This window comes from Aythya ferina, assembly GCF_964211825.1.
Source record: "Aythya ferina genome assembly, chromosome: 5".
Lineage (NCBI taxonomy): Eukaryota > Metazoa > Chordata > Aves > Anseriformes > Anatidae > Aythya > Aythya ferina.
Genome location: NC_140301.1, coordinates 30,093,381 through 30,109,806, shown reverse-complemented (window position 1 = coordinate 30,109,806; position 16,426 = coordinate 30,093,381). Strand labels below are relative to the sequence as shown.

General features: G+C 42.6%; 1 protein-coding gene across 12 annotated transcripts in view; it reads right to left on the bottom strand.

The window, feature by feature from the left end:
* The window catches only part of RGS6 (regulator of G protein signaling 6), a 252,914-nt gene that overhangs the window by 114,643 nt on the left and 121,845 nt on the right, over positions 1–16,426 (bottom strand). For 2 of the 12 annotated variants that reach the window (XR_014693511.1, XR_014693513.1), the window contains exon 2: positions 9,436–9,502. The exons of the other annotated variants lie outside the window; for them this stretch is intronic. The gene's annotated coding sequence lies outside the window, so the exon portion shown is untranslated. The remainder of the gene's footprint in view (positions 1–9,435; positions 9,503–16,426) is intronic. 12 annotated transcript variants of the gene reach the window in all.

Below are 16,426 nucleotides of genomic sequence, written 5' to 3'. Positions count from 1 at the left end.
GTCTTCCTAGCTGTAATTAAAGCAAAAAAAAAGACTTCACAACAAAACGTTTATCTCCAGTGCCCATGGCATCTGATAATCCTTCTCTTGGTGTACGTGCTGGCCTGCTAGCCATGTTCCCAAAAGATACGTTTTTGGTAGCATAAATCCTGCGTCTTCCCAATAAAATTCATCTCAGAATAAATGTTTAGATCCTAGTAATGAAAACCCCAGCTAATGCTTTAGCTGGCATTTTGTAGTGATATACGTGCCTAGAAAAGGTTGCGGACCTCGCAGCGATCTGTAGCGTTACCCACAGCACTGCAATCAAACCTTACCTCAGTGGCCATTACAGCAAGGCAGTCAATTTAACCTAATTTGGTTGCTCTCCCAGAGCTTGACACATTGAGACTGAAACGAGCCCTATCCACAACGTGGTAATTACCAACATATATCACAATAAAAGATCCATCATCAGCAAGCTCCGAGATGCCTTGAACTGAAAAACGTTTGGGTATGACCTTTCCACAAAGCACTACGTGTTTGGGGCTGGTTTGAATTTTCCTGTGATTTCCCAGAGGTTCTTCCCTTTCTGCAACTCAGATCCACATCAGAAATAGATAACAATGCTGACAACCTTCTGGATGAACCTGGTAAGTGATAGTTCCTAGTATCAGCTCAGGCACTCCCCACAATCACATAGGCAGGCTGTTACTATTTCACTACTGCCCACCACTCCCGGAAAACGAAATACAAATTGATGGGAAAAGGAAAGCACGGTGACCATGCACACGTGGATCTTCTCCTGCGCTCTGTGCATATGTAGGAGGTTCATCATCCACTTCTCACTACAGCTCATAGAAGAGTATTTCCATGCCCCTATCAGCCTGCTGGAGCTCTGAAAACCCATCATTTGCCACCATAGTCAGCTGTAGACTTCACAAGCTGGGACAGACACCACCTTTGAGCACAGACCACGTCCAGCCAGGCCCACGCATTACATGCGCAGTACAGCCTCTCTTAACATATGAGCAGGCAAATGACTTGTGAATCTCAACATCAGGCAAGGGTATCCTTCAGCACGGGGAGGCCTGGGACAGAAGGATGCAAAGCCTCCTGTATGCACACATTTGACAATCTGATCTGGGTGTGTAACACTGCAGGAAAGCTTAATGCTTCCTGCCTTGAGAGAAATGGAGGAAAGGGAAAACACGGCCAGATACCAGGAAGGGAGAGAGCAACAAATCAGCCATGTCAGTCCCCACACTGTGTATGATGCTAGACAGCAAAGCTGAGACTGGAGTATTCTCTGTGGTTTATTAGCTAACACAAAAAAAAAAAAAAAAAAAAAAAAAAAAATTACAGGAATGCAAAACAATGATGTACTGTCAAGCAAGGAACAGATATTATAAATGAAAATTCAGCAAGAGACAGAGAAAGCCTATGCCAGCCTTACACTAGCTCTGCAGTTACCCCAGACTCAAAAAAATAAAATCTTTACTCTCAAATAAAAAGAGGAGGAAAGCAGTTACAGTGTACTCCCATTACAATTTATTGAAGATTAAAAACTAAAAATCTACCAGTCACAGGTATGCAGACACAATCTTAATTGTTACTAGCAATTAACTATGAAGTAAGAACTGTTTTTTTTCACCGTGTAGGTAGTACACAAGGCTTCTGGTCATGCTTGCCATATGCAGGTGAAGGTACAAATACCACACTAATGCAACTTAGGGAGTGTTGCTCATTGAGTGTTTGATGAACAAATATCCATGTCAGGTTTTTGATGCACCAATAATTAGTGGCAGACTGAGAAGACAAAGGTAGTTCAACCTGAAGAAGGGTGCAGTTAGGAGGAACTTCATTTCCTCAGACTTTGCAGAGGATGCAGAAACCTTTTTGCACCCTTCTCCCTCTTTCACGTGAATATAAGGGACTGCTTGTGGAAATGAAAGTTCAAAACTTAAAATCAGGAAACATAAACCCTTATTAAAGTAAATTATAACTGTATTTCTCCCCATCTTCCTCTCATCCAGCCGATGTCTTTTGCTTTTAAATGTACGCATTGCTTTTTTTGTTTTAAATTGATCTGTAACCTTTTGTGGCCAAGAACAATAATTTTATTCTATTTGCATGCAACTGTGGACCCTACATTTTGTAAGATACAATTCAGTTTCTTGAAACTGGCAAATTCAATATAGCAGGTTGTTACACCTGGAGATGTAATAATTTCAGTGGCAGTGATGAGCAATCACAGTAGGGTCTCTTCAAGCCTACGCATTTGGCAGGTGATCCTCTGTTTAAGTGTTAGACATAATAAACAGAGGACTGATTGAAAGAGCACTCCATGAGAAATTCAAGACTGCACAGGAAACACCTTAGAAAAGAGCTGCAAAGGTGCTTCTCACTCCTCCAGAAGAAAAGAATACGAAGAAGTGAGAGGGAAGCAGGAAAGGGAGAAGACCCTTCAGCAGCCAGCAGAGGAGGGGCAGAGACCAGGGACGATCTGCACACCATAGCTTGTGGAAAGAGGGAGCAGGGGTTGGGGAACAGTGTGACAAAGCGGTCAGAGCACTCTCCTGTGTGATGACCCCAGAGCATTGCCAAAACTCTGCGGCCACGTGTCACTACAATACAGTCGTGGTGCATCACAACACAGGACTTACCAGTTCTCCAAAGCACTAGGAGGAGACACGAACTGCTTCCAGGCAGTACAGAAAGTGAGTACTGCTGCCGTTCAATAAAATTTGTAGCTATGCAATTTTATACAATGGGACAGGTTAAATCAAATCTCATGCTTCAGGGCAAAACACAATTGCCTGCAGAACGAAGACAGCATTTTTCCCCAACACAGTTTTTCACAACAGTTGTTCTTGCCTTTCTCCAAGACAGGAAAAGAAGTAAATGTTACAAAGAAGGACAAATAATACAAATAATGACAGATCACACGTAGGACACTAATTTGCACATAAGAATTACCAGAATCTTTTCACCACTCTACTTGCTTCTTCCTTAGTAAAAGGAGACTATCAGATAGTTGGAAGAGACTGAAGTTCTATGAATTATTAACAGAAAATTGGTAGAAAAATGTTCCAGACTGCCTCTTCTATTTTTAACATACACTTAACCTGAGTTCATTCACTGCCTGTTCATTAAAACTATTTATATGCAGGTTTGTTTCACCTCACATTAAGAAGCAAGATTTAGCCATGCCAAAGCTACAGAAGATATCCTCCTCTACTAAATGAGCAAGCATGAAATAAGCCCCTGCTTAAAAATTCACGTAAAGTGGTTTCTAGCAGCTTTTCAGAAGTGGATAAAATGCCTTTCCTTTCTGCATTGTCCTTCAAAACAGTGATGCATTTTTTTCCTCTGATCCATCATGAACCAAGCCTCCCTCCTAGCTGGACCACTACCAGCCTGGCTCCAGCATGGCCCAGCCGTGCCCGTCCTGGGTGCTGGCAGAAATTGCAAAGCCATGAGAAACTTTTTATTTTAAAAAGAAGTGTAGATAGAGAAGAGGAAGAATCTAGATTGACAAGGATCCTTTAGATTTATCCAATTTCCCTTATGGTTAACAAATAAAATCCATATTGGAATCATCCCCCAAAGAATGAATTTTACTTTTCAAGCATGAATAACAGTGCTTGAAATAGTGGGGCAGAAAACTATACCTGTCTTTTCTTTGTGGCAGTACCACTGCACAGATAGCAAGGAGCTCTTATTAGTCACAGTAGGAATATTTGATTATCTGCACAGTAATGTAAAACTAAGAGCAAAATTTGAATGCCAAGGTTAACTACTCATAGTTACTGCCTAAGCTGCCAGTCAACCTGCAGTGTTACTTTAGTTTCACAGGAAAAATTAGATAAAGTAGAGAATACATATTGTATAAAGCTATTCTAGGCTATTTATTGGCACCACATCCTACAAATCATCAAAAGGTTTGCATGCGTAAAATCAAAGTTAAGACCTCTGATGACTTTCCTAGAAAAAAATGACTTCAGTTAGCTTAGAGGGATTTCACAGTGGGACTGAAGTTCCAGTCCTCTCCAGGTTTAGAGAGGGGCTTTCTTCAAGCTAGATTTAATCTGTTCTGTAAGTAAAATGAGGAAGTTTGGGAAAAATTGTTCTTAATACCTGATTTTTCCTCATATCCTGACCAAATTTGGAAAAAATATCCTGTGCTAGGTGCAAGGAACTCATCATACTAATACTTACGTGATTTTTATTTTTATTTTTTTACTATAGATGTTTTGGGACCCAGTTTTGCAAGACTCTCTTGTAGGAAATAAACTGCACAGTAACACTGGTTGCGAAGAGAATGAGAGAAGATGTGAAAGCAATTCACAACCATTTCAAAGCCTTACCCCAGAACAAGAGGTACATGGGACCTCTGTGTATATGGGAATCCTGTCCAATGGCTGCTATTTGATGAACGTAGAAAAATTTAGCATAAAGCAAGTTACATTTGTTACAGGCTCAAGAATCATGGTTCTGCTTCTAGGGCTCAACCCAGTAAAAACCCAGTGACCTTCATTCAGGAAGAGGTAAACGCAATGGTTGATAAGTCTTTTCATTCCTCATTCCTCCTCCTCCTTTTTCTAAACATCGCACAAAACATCACACAAAAATTTTTCAGGTGCATTGGCAGTTGCAACCCTAGTACATATTTACGGGAAGCTAAAGTTTACAGTTTTTTCTTCTGTAGTTATATAGGAAGCTTTTCCATTTACATCCATATTTTTGTGAATAGGCACTTTTTCCTGAAAAAAAGTGCAGATGAGGCCACTCAGCAGAGTCTAAGACAGCAGAGAACACCTGTAAAAGTCTGGCAGTTCTGAAACTTGTGTGAGAAACGTTCACAATTTTAACCTCCTGGAGAATGGGCATTTTTAAGAGTTCTTTCTTTACCTGTCAAAGCTTCTGATCAGATCTTTTGGGGGATGGCTGGCCTTTTAAGGTCCTTTCTTATTTAGAGTTTCTGAAATAAGGTCATTCTTTTTACTATTGTCACCCTTTACGAGAATACAGTTTCTTTTAACAGAACATCATATCTTCTCATGGCATGCTTCAAGAAAGCTTTCTATTAACTTTTCCTTGGTTTGGATTTTGCAGAGAAACTTACATGAGCACTAATTATTTTTTCCCCCCAAATACAATTTCTGTATTAAAAAAAATCCATCATCCAAGTTACTGTGCTCTCAATCAATGCATTTTTCTCCTATGGAACTGAACTTTGAATAAGTAACTAATGCAGTGAGCTCCTCACACAGTTTTCATTTGCCCTAGTGGGTAGGATGTTTCAGAAAGTTACTAACGTGGTAGGAATGATTCTGACCCTGTTTATGCTGTGTTCGCTGTCACTACTACCTCGCTGACTCCAAAACTGTGCCTGCATGAGCAATCTAAAACTTAGGGCACATGCACAATATGGAAACTGGGATGCCAGGGCTTATTCTGCACTGACATCTCTGGGACTTTTGTTCAGTCATCTAGACGTCAAGCTGTGGCACTGTCACACTGACAAGGAAACAAGCCCTGCACCATGTCCTGCTGCCTCAGTTCCCTGGCTGTGGGTGGATCTGGGACCTTGTTCCACTATGTATGGATCATCATGTATGGAAATGGTGCTGTGCCATCTGAGGCTGTGCAAGTTCTCACCCGGTCTCTTGGAAGTGATTGAACTGAGAAAAAAAATCAGATTGGGAATTGAATGCAGGCTGCATGATTTTAAAACCTGCCGTGCACAACAAGAGAAGAAGCTCCCCTTCCTCCAGCGCCTTCCTGCTTTTCCCCCACTGACCTGAAAGAGAAATGCCCTGGGCAACTGCTGCCCCTTCCCTACCCCAACAAACCTGCAGCTTCTCCAGCTGACCGCAGAAGGCCGTCATTACAGGTGTGCACTTGACTGAGTACATACCTTCCTTGCTCCCGCTGTCCTGCATAATGAAATAACATTGCAGCTGATAATTTCACACTACTTCAAAACTAAGGTATGCCTTCCAGCACTTATCCGTGCTCATAAAGCTATTTTGACAAATGAAAAAACTCAGCTGAGGAGAATGAATCACTTGCCCAGAGCTATGAAAGTCAGCAAGAAAGCGATAGGCATGTCCATGGCTTTATGGGTTTGATTGTGCTTTATAACTACTGCCTGTCCTTACTCTTCAACTTAATGCATGGATGAGAAAGCCTTCAAAGAAATCCAAAAAAAAAAAAAAAAAATCAAAGACTCTTATTTCCTTCACGTTATACCTATAAGTGCAATCCACATGGCTGTATAGCCGCTGACATTTCAGATGGTGACAAGACTCAGGCAATGGTTCATGAAGCACTCGAAGCACAGCCCGCTTAACTACCCATTGCCAAAGTCCCCACCAAGGTCTTCACCCTGGAAAGCATGGAAGCATGTGTCTAAGTGACCCATCCTCCTACTAGGTACAGCACACAGGTGTATGTTTAACTTCAAGCATCTGCCTAAATTCTGAATCACTTATTTTAGGGAGCCAGGTGCATATTTACCCTCCTGCCCCTCCCCTTTCAAAGAGGGATGGTCTGCTGATGCAACAACTACACAAAATCCCAAAACTCAGCCGGAAAGGAAATACTTCAGAGCCTTTCAGGGATAATATCCTCCCATCACACAAGCTAAGCAGCCAGGGCCTTAAACTAAACCAGCAGAGGGAACCCAAATGCTGCAGGCTCCAACTTCCACCCAGTAAAAGCAGCGTTAGCGGTGCCCAGCAGCTGCAGCACCCGTTGCTGAGCCCACAACCTGCCTGCTGCTGGGCTAAATACATTAGCTTTAGTATGTTCACATAGCCAAATCTAGCTGATTTGTATTTTCCTACTTTTCTACTTCATTCACATTAAGCCTGTCTTCTATTACACCAGTCTAACGCTTGCGGTATGTACTAAAGACAACATGCAAGGTCCTAGTCCACAGCTTTGCTATCATAAATTTTTTATTTTTATTTTTACACATATACAGCTCTTTGGTAGGACATTTGTACTGTTTTCTCACTGTGTGTGTGTATATATATATATATATATATATATATATATATACACTTTTTGGCCAATGATATGGGTTTTTCTGGCACTAGGAGACATACACGTGGGAGTTTCTCCCTCACTGCCTGAGAATTTCTTCTACTTAAATGTTTTGGGAAAGCTACAGTGGGTTTCCCATGAGTTTTCTGGCACCTTACTTAAATCCCTTTTCAGCATCTTGAACTAAATTTGCATGTGAAAACAGAGATTACCCTAAAACAATTAGGATGTCAACTGATTTAGAACCTCCTAAACTGTAGAGGATTGTGGAGTTTATTTTAACACAACAGTGAGAACTCTGTGGACAAGCAAACACGTTGGAAAAACTTTCAGCAGCTTGAAAATTACTACTTTTTAAATTCCTTTTACTATCACTTTCTGTGGGAGAGAGCTATAGGCTTCTGCATAAGTTAAACTCACTCTATTCACACCATTTGTTTCCTGTTGGACTGCCCACAGCAACATTTCACAGTCTTTCAACAAAAGCACATCTGCATCAGTTCCTCCAAGGACGCCAGCCCATGCAAAGTGTTGCACAGAGCGACGAAAGCAGCTGAGCCATGTGAAAAAAGCACAAGGACTTAGAGGAACCATTCACCAAGTCATACCAATGTGGATCTGAATACCAGCTTTGCATTTGCTTTATCCCATCTTCATGTCTCTAAAGCATGCTAAGTTCTCCTTCAGCCACCTCTCCGCAGAGGGGTCCCACCCATTTCAGCATCTCCCCCTAAGACAGCTGCTCTTTCCCCTTATTTGAGCTGCCCCTCTTTGTATGTTCATGAACCTCACCATGTGCTCCTTGAGGTGCAGACACCAGGAATGTTAGCTTGCACTGCCTTCACGTGAGTGGCAAAAATGATGACTGGTTTCCTTGATGTTACCTGTCAGGAATCCATAATTCCCTTTAGTCCTGTTTTCTCTGTGACAACCTGCTGCTGGCAACAGGTGTCAGCAGTGAGTGCAGGTTAACAGGGGATGAAAGCAGGCTCAAGGACAAACTGCATACAGCTGGATTTCAGAAATTGCAATTAAGTTATATTCTCCCATACCTCCAGAAAAATAAAGGAAAATGTGAAAAGAGTCCTTGCATCAGTTCAAACTCGGATTTGTCACAGACATTATTTGCACAACTCCATAATTTGCCCAGCAACGAAAGATGAACGTAAGGGGCTGGGAACCAGAAAATGGAAAGCTCATTCTACTGATGTTTACGTGGGGAAAGCACAATCCTCTCTTATTTTTAGACGTGAGACCATATTTTATTATGTCAAGCATTAATATAGGTTTGCAGAGGAAAAAAAAGAGTCAGTTCTGCCTTAATTTGGAAGCATATCTGACAAATGCAAAAGCAGGTCCACGCTTCTGTGATTTATAATGGGATACTGTAATAGCTGGATAGAAGCAGATTTATATGGCCTGTATTTAATTGAGATCCAAAATGAGAGGCACTGTCACTTGTAATGAGCCTTAGCTGTGAGGTATGTCCCCCATTCTCTTGCTTGTCAGGCATTTCAATTATCTCTCGTGTACTTTGTTATAAATAAAGCTGCAAGGAGATGTTCTAATCCAGGCTGTCCGCAAAAATCAAGGGCTTGGAGGAACCAAGATTCATTTGTATAACAACTGGTTTTATCTCAGGACTGCTGAAATCAGTAATGATATTCATACACAGAAGAATTCAAACTGTTTTACTGTCGCAAAAGTTCAGCTCTATTGATGTAGCCAGTGATACTTGACTGCCACCATCCCCCCTGGGTTTGGGAGGCAAAAACTCCAGCAGATGTTCAGTGGATACTTCTGAAAATTCCCATTTCTAACAGCTGGCTTTCTGGCTAAGGAAAGTTTGGCCCTACTCTTAAAAGCATATGATTGCAGCCACTGACAGCTGTGCTACTACCGGAATTATTAGACAGTCACACTAACTTGATCCTACAGCCTTTTTTCTTTTCCTCTTATCTCCTCTCCATAGTTTGTCCTCCACTTTGTCACATCTGACATACCTCTTTCCATAATACTAATGTATGACAAAAGTTTTTTTATAAGACAGTTGTTTTACACTTCATATAATGCCATACATACGTGCAATAGTACCACTTACACATTACTGAGTGAAATGGATTCTATTTCGCTGCTTTGCAAATATATTTCCTGGCAAGTCAAGAGCTTTTCAGAGAGAAGATGACTTTCTTGAATATTAAATTCAACTTAAACTAAAAGGAACATTTCCAGTCCTTTCTCACATTCTCACTTTAGGCAGTCTTTGTGCAAACATCTGTTCTGTTTGCTAAAACTCTTCATAGGTTTTGTCAGCTACAGCATGAAAATATTAACTGCAATTAAAAAACCGAGAGCTTGAATGTTGCTTACTGAAATGAGAAGACTGTCCTCATATCTCACCTGCATATTTGTCCAGACTGCTCAGGTCCCAGGAAAAGCAGCTCAAAGCAATAAGTTCACAGAGCATCTTAAAAAAAAAGAGGAGATGCAGCAGCAGAGGCAAATAAATACCCTGTCTCAGCCACACACACAGTCAGAACAGCCTCATTGATTTCACCTGAGCAGTTGCTTTCCATCAGCCTTCCTAGAGATAGCATCTATAAGCAGCCAGCTGAGAACCATGAATATAGACATACTCCTAAGCTGGGCACTCAGCCGCCTCTACCTAAAATGCAATATGGAAAGGTACGACAGAATTATTACGTTATCAGAAGATGCTTACTGTTTTCACTCCTTAAAATTCAAAGTCCTAATTAACAACGCTTTGTTTTTCCCTAACTGGAAGAAGGCAGGTTACATTTAACCCAATTGCTCTGCAACAAAAGGTGACTCAGCTTTTAAAAGCAACAATCCCAGTAATTTCTTACTCCTAGTCCTTTGTGCTTATGGTTTTACAATTTATTGGTGGTATAAGGAAGCACATACTGCTTCATTACTAATTTGTTTCTAATTTAAACTAGGAACTAAATCCCCCATCCATATTAATCACCATATAGCATCTTACCAAATACTTATCTTCCCCACAAGGAGAACATACTTGGATTTACTGTGTACTTTCCACCTGACATTGTGGCATTTAAAAACGTAATTATCTTTCCACGACAAGGTGAGAATTGCTATTTTAATAACCTGTACTACTCTGGTATTTTTGGACTCAGGTCTTTATGACCAATATAATGGTCTGGCCAGTCACTAGTTAAGCACTGGAGGAGCTCACGCTCACGAAGATGAGATTTATCTAGCCAAAGGGTGTCCTGAAGCAGCAAGCTGCCAAGTTAAGGCCAGGCCAGGTCCCAACAAAGGGCCTTTTTGGGACAAATTGCCTTGCAGCATGGAAGTTGGCAGGCATATCATAAAGAGGGTACAATCTGTTTTCTAGTTGTAAAAATGTTTTTCAAGAGTTGTATTGTTCTCAGAAATTATATTTTGGCTTAAAAAGGCTGCTAAACCACTGGTTATCATTGGCACACAATACGTAAGATAAATAATAACTACCACGTAAGTGCACCAGATTTACCAGTTCATCAGTTATGCTGGTAACCAGTCTCCAAAACCAGCTGCTAAGAGAAAAAATGTAAATTCAGTCCACTACAATGTTTATACATGTATGCAACATTGCTAGTTGTGTGACTGTTGTATCAGAGAAAGAGAGGAAAATGAAGCTCTCTTTCGAGTGGTCTCTCTTTGGAGCTGTGCTAAATTGTGAGGGGACAACAAAGGGATGTAAAGGAATTGGTTGTACTCAGAAGAAATCCCACAGAATTTATCATTTACCTCCCAGCTCAGTGCAGGTGATAAGCAAGAACATATACATACGCACACCTCCTCCCTCAAAGGGAAATATATGCAGTTTGTAAGGATGAAAGCGTGCCACTCCTTACAGAACATTTTGCAAGGAGGGCAGGACATGAAAGTGTTGCTATTATTCTATCTTAAAGCATTTGCCTAAAACATTTTAATTTTGTATAGCTAAATACATTGCGAGTGGACGTAAATACAGATTCACTTTGAGGCGATTGGCAAGATTATGTTCCTCGAGTTATGAAAATTACTATGTAAACCAGAATCATAAACTGAGGGAAATAGCTAACTCTCAAACCATCATCCAGGCATTAAAATCTCTGAACTGGTAGTAAAATAATTGGCGTAAACATTTCTTGCTTCTACTGATGCTTAAACCTACAAATTCTCGGTGGCAATTGTTACCAACTGAAGTTTTTATCAACATAATTAGTAATAAAAACAACATCTGCTTTATGCAGTTATAGCGATTACGCTATACATTTAATTAACAGCAATGAAAAAAGTGTCATTTTAACTGACTGAAGTGTCACTTGCACATGCAAGTAGCCAAAGCACTCCCTACCGCTGCACATCCTCTTCCAGTAAGAGTTACTCTAAAAGCCAGTTGGTCCCAAAGGAGCCTTTCTGCAGGGTCACCAGATGGGGTGAGGTTGGACAAACCTCTGGAGATCACCTGGGACCACCCCACTGCCCAGGCTGGGCCACCTGGAGCTGGCTGCCCAGGAGGCTTTGATGATGCTTAAATTAGTTCAACTTCTAAATCCATGGCAGGAGGAGGGAGGAGAGGTCTTTTTAAATGCTTACTGAAGACCTCACCTATGAAGATGTAAATGCATTTTATGTTTCGCAACCTTAAGAACGCATGATTCAGTAGAATAGATATCTGCTTTTGCACCACAGATCAACTGGGAGGAAAAGTTCGTCAGTCCTGGTAGAGGTGTGGGCAGAGCTATCTAGGTAACACAAGACAGCCGGGTTATCATGGGATTACACTGATCTCTGCAATAACAGAAAAACAGTAAGAGGGATGGTAAGGAAGGCATGTTTTTTGCAATGCACATAACTACTAAGAAAGCCATCTATTACTATTTTTTTCCTGTGGTTACATTAAAGAGCTGAAAGTAAATTAAAGACTGATTAGGTGCTGGGATGACTTAGATACAGAAATACTTCACAGAAGTACAGGAAGGACAGCAGTAATCTGGAGGATGCCGTAACCTCCCCAGCCAAACTTATCCTGAATGACATGCAATAGGAACTGCAAGAGCAGAGAGTAACACGGTAGAAATTAGTGCTACTAAAACTGCATTTATGTAATTTAAAAGGTTCAGAAAATTAACGCAGAAGAAATTGCGCACGGGACAGTGAGGAAAGGCTCTCTGCCTTTGATAAAGGTAGGGAGAAGACATTTGCCCAGAGAGAAGTGAGGAGAAGAAAGCGGCCCCGGAGCAGAAAATGGAGTGAGCAGCCCCCAGCCAGCTCAGCCACTGCAGCAGTGCAGGGAGAGCGACTGCCGGTGCTACTGAGAACTTCCTTTGGCTGGTTTAGATTGCCCTTTTGTAACACTGACCTTAGCTTTGCCTTCAAGGATAGCAACCACTGCTAGATTAAATCTGCTTTTCTTTGAGTCTGTTTGATGCTATTACTGCTCCCAGGTAACTCGCCATACTCTGGGAGCAACACGTCTCCGTACTAAAGGGCTAGGAACCCAGCACAACGTCTTGTGCTGCAGCTTGATTTTACATAGCGCTTACCACAGCAGAGAACTGCTGATGCCTTTTGCTTTCTTTCTTTCTTTGCATAAATTAGGCTTGAAAACAGCACAATGCCATGCTCTATGGCTTGCATGTTTTGCAGGGCTGCCTGCAGCACTGGTAGCCCCAAGCCCACTGCGGCACCGCAGCACACCTGGGGACGTCGGATGGCATTTGGGCTAGGTGGAAACCCTGCCCCTCCACCTCCCTTCTTCACTGCCTCCACTACCCTGCCTGGACCTCAATGGGCATCACAGCAGAAAAAGGCAGAGATTAGTTCGGATGGGGGTCGGTAGGTACAAGCCACAGAGTCACCGAGTGGCTGAGGTGGGCAGGGAGCTCTAGAGCCCGCCTGGTGCAGCCCCCTGCTCAAGCAGGGCCACGTCCAGGTGGCTTCTGAATACCTCCAAGGATGGAGACTCCACAGCCTGTCTGCCCAGCAAGAGCCTAGGACAATGAGGTTCGTTACCATATTTCTGGAGGGATCCTGCAGAGGGGGATTTGTGTGCTGTTAAAGGGCTCGGCAGCAGGCTGCACTGGCTGGTTTTGCCTCCAGAGCAAAGTCCTGCCTCCTTCTGCCTCGCGAGGCAGGGGCTTGAGCTCAGGTTCCTCTGTCACGCATACCTTCTGGGCTTCTATTTTGTGAATCCTAGACTGCTTAAGTAAAAGGAAGCTGGTAATTATGGAATTAAAATTTACTTAATTCTATAAATTAAAAACATTTTGAATTATTTATGGATTTGTTTGTTTCTTTAAATCAGTCACCTGAGATGTGCCTTCCAGCTACCGAGCACACAGGCAGGGAGGTGCACAGCAACAAACCTGCTCTGCAGCACTGCAGAAATGGGCCACTTCTGAGTTTATTTTCCTGGGATACACTAAATCATCGTGACACCAGTTCTTGACTAACACACAGCTATTTACTTTCTTGACACAGAACAGAGGCCATGTCCATATGTCTGGACAACGCAAACTCACATAAAAGGGTTTTGGGGGCTTCCATTTCTGGGTATTTGGTGCCTTACTTACAGTGCTCCTGGTTGCTCCAGGGACAGACACATTACAAAAACCATCTAACACCCATGCTAACCTGTTAGACAGAGCTGAGTGAGCTGCTATGAACACTGAACAAGGATTTGACAAATTTACACTCCCTGTATTAGAAAAAGTAAATTCTGATGTGTTGATATAAAGATTGGGTATCCGACTGAAGAATAACTGACCTCACAACACTTTAATTTCTTAAACACTCTCAGCTGCTAAAATATGACACCTTCTGACACATCACAACGTTTCCGCATGCTTGGTGGAAGCACACGCTGCTGGCCTGGCTGAAAACGAATCCTCAAAGGGAGAAGTGAGCTGTGAGATCTCTGTTCGTCTCGTAATGTGACTGTGTGGCACTCAGGTACTGAAGGCAAAATCCTGAAGGGGCAAAGAAATCTCGAAACAGGAATGACTGAAGCATATCTAGGCATGTATAACACAGAAGAAATACTGCTGTTTAAACGTAATGTAAACATAATGTAACATGAACATAATGTAAACTGCTTCAAAATAAGCAAGTCAGTTTGCCTCACAAAACACAAAAAATTGTGTGAAGCCATTTAAATTAAAAAAAAAAAAAGAAAAAAATAACATAAATAGAAATAATGAAATGTTGTTCCCAGCCATTTATTAATGTTTCCCAGATATAAGATGAAATTAGTCAGAGGACAGATTTCTGGTCCTGTTAGCAGAATCCCACCAGCCCCAGCAGGTTTGCCTTTACCAGATCCATGCAAACTTTCCCCAGCTCCCTCCCCAGCTTTGCTCTGTGTTCCCCTGACTCCTTCCATCTGCATTTTCTTTGAATCTTGGGATTCAAGAAATTCCACATCTGAATGCAACAGTCTGCCATGGGCTTGGTCATGTCAGTCTTTTCTCAGTGCCATCAGCTGACCACATTGATGCTTTGTGAATTTGATGCAAAACAAGACAAGCACGGGTAGTTTTCAAGATGATCACTCTACAGATGACCACTTTGGGTGTTGAAGGTCTGAGCTGAAAAGGCCCTGGCACCCACAGCTGGGAACTAGATGATAAGCAGTTGTCATGACACAGTCCTGCAAGCCACAGGCCCCTGATAAAAACACCAGTAGCTTTCAGATTTCAGTTCAAGCATCTTAATTCATGCACTCTACACAGCTGTTGCTCAGCTTCCCTACATAAGCACAAACCAGGACTCAACACATCAAACTCCACACCTCAGGACCTGGATTCTGCCTGTATTTCTAGAAGCAGTGAGAGAGGCAACACCAATGAATTTACCTCCCTCCAGTAAGCAGGAAATCTGTTTCATGCTGAATAAACCCGCTTTCAAGCAACGTGATTTAGCTAAACCACCCTCCTGATGCACTCCAAGTGAGGAAATGGTGCATACATCCTAGGCTCATTCAGCCCTATAACGCTGTAAATGACCAACCAGGTACCACAGCTATTTCTCCTTGCCTGGCACTTAGAGTTTATTTGCATGTATATGCATGGAGATAAAAAAATATTGATAAAAACTTGTCTGTGTGCACAGGCTGAAATGCTGAGAGCTGTTCAGACGCGTTGTGGGAGCTCTGATGGTCAGCACTGAGCAGACACAGCACCCCCTGCCCAGCACCCCCAGATGTCACCACCCCCTATAGGGGCTGTCTTTTTGGCAGCCTCCCCTCGCAGTCGTTGTATTCTGTATTTTAGAAGGTTCTTCTGAGAAAGAAGAAAAGGAATAAGGGACCATGGCTAGTGTTTTGAAATGCTTTGTTACTCCTCAGAAAAATGCATGGGAATGTCAAGGAGCTGAACGCAGGCTGGTCACTGTGGGGTTCAGGCCTGTTACTTTTACTGTGGCAATCTCTTATGGGGAGGCAGAAGAAATACTTTCAAGTAATGTGCTTCCTCCCATGCTGCTGGGGAATTTCTGTTGCTTGGACAGACAGAAATGGGGCCAGAGCTGTGAGTCAGGCACTTGCCAGCTGCTGTTGCAGTGGTTGCCAGGAGGATTGGACACCAAGGTTTTGAGGCTGACACTGCCACCTTCATTTTCCTGCTCTACCAGCACTACCAGCTATTGCTGGTGGTCAGATGTGGCTCACACGTTTGGACAACTCCAGCACCTGGGGCATTTGTGAACGGCTGGCTTCAGTGCCCTCCAGCAGAGCCTGAGCTGCTCCTCCATCAGCCTGATATGTACCTGCCACCAGCTGGTGGCACAAAGACTGAGAAAGGGAGTTTGGGTTAAAAAGTCCTGCCAACTTCAGCTGCTGCCTGCTCTGCTGATCCTCCTCCTTGTCACATGTCTGTAAAGAGACAGCACTCATGTTTGTGCCTCTAAGAAATAATCACAGCTGCTCACTTCTTGCCGTCATCAGGCCCGACTACTCTTTAGCATGTCAAAATAATGACATATCTGGAAAATACAGAAGCTTCTGCTCTTCCTACACTCTGTTTAAAGTTATATATGGGCACTGATCTTGGCAGTGCTGCCACACACAGATTGATGGACAGATACAAGAAAATGGTTGACAGCCCGGCTTCAAGGTGCGAGAGCTTCTCGTCCTTTGGTCCCTGCAGTAACCGTAGGCAGGCTGACTTACCCAGGTAAAATCGTTCAAGAGCGTGACTCCTTCTCCCGGGCTTGTAGCCAGCACTGGTCCTCCTCAGGAAAATTTGATGGGCAGCATCTCAAGGATATTCGTACGAAGTGAACAAACTGCAGTGACTGCTGGCACTCAAATACTTCACACACACTCCAAATCCCGGAGCAAGAAGAGGTCACCAGATATCTGCCTGCTACTGGCTGCGGT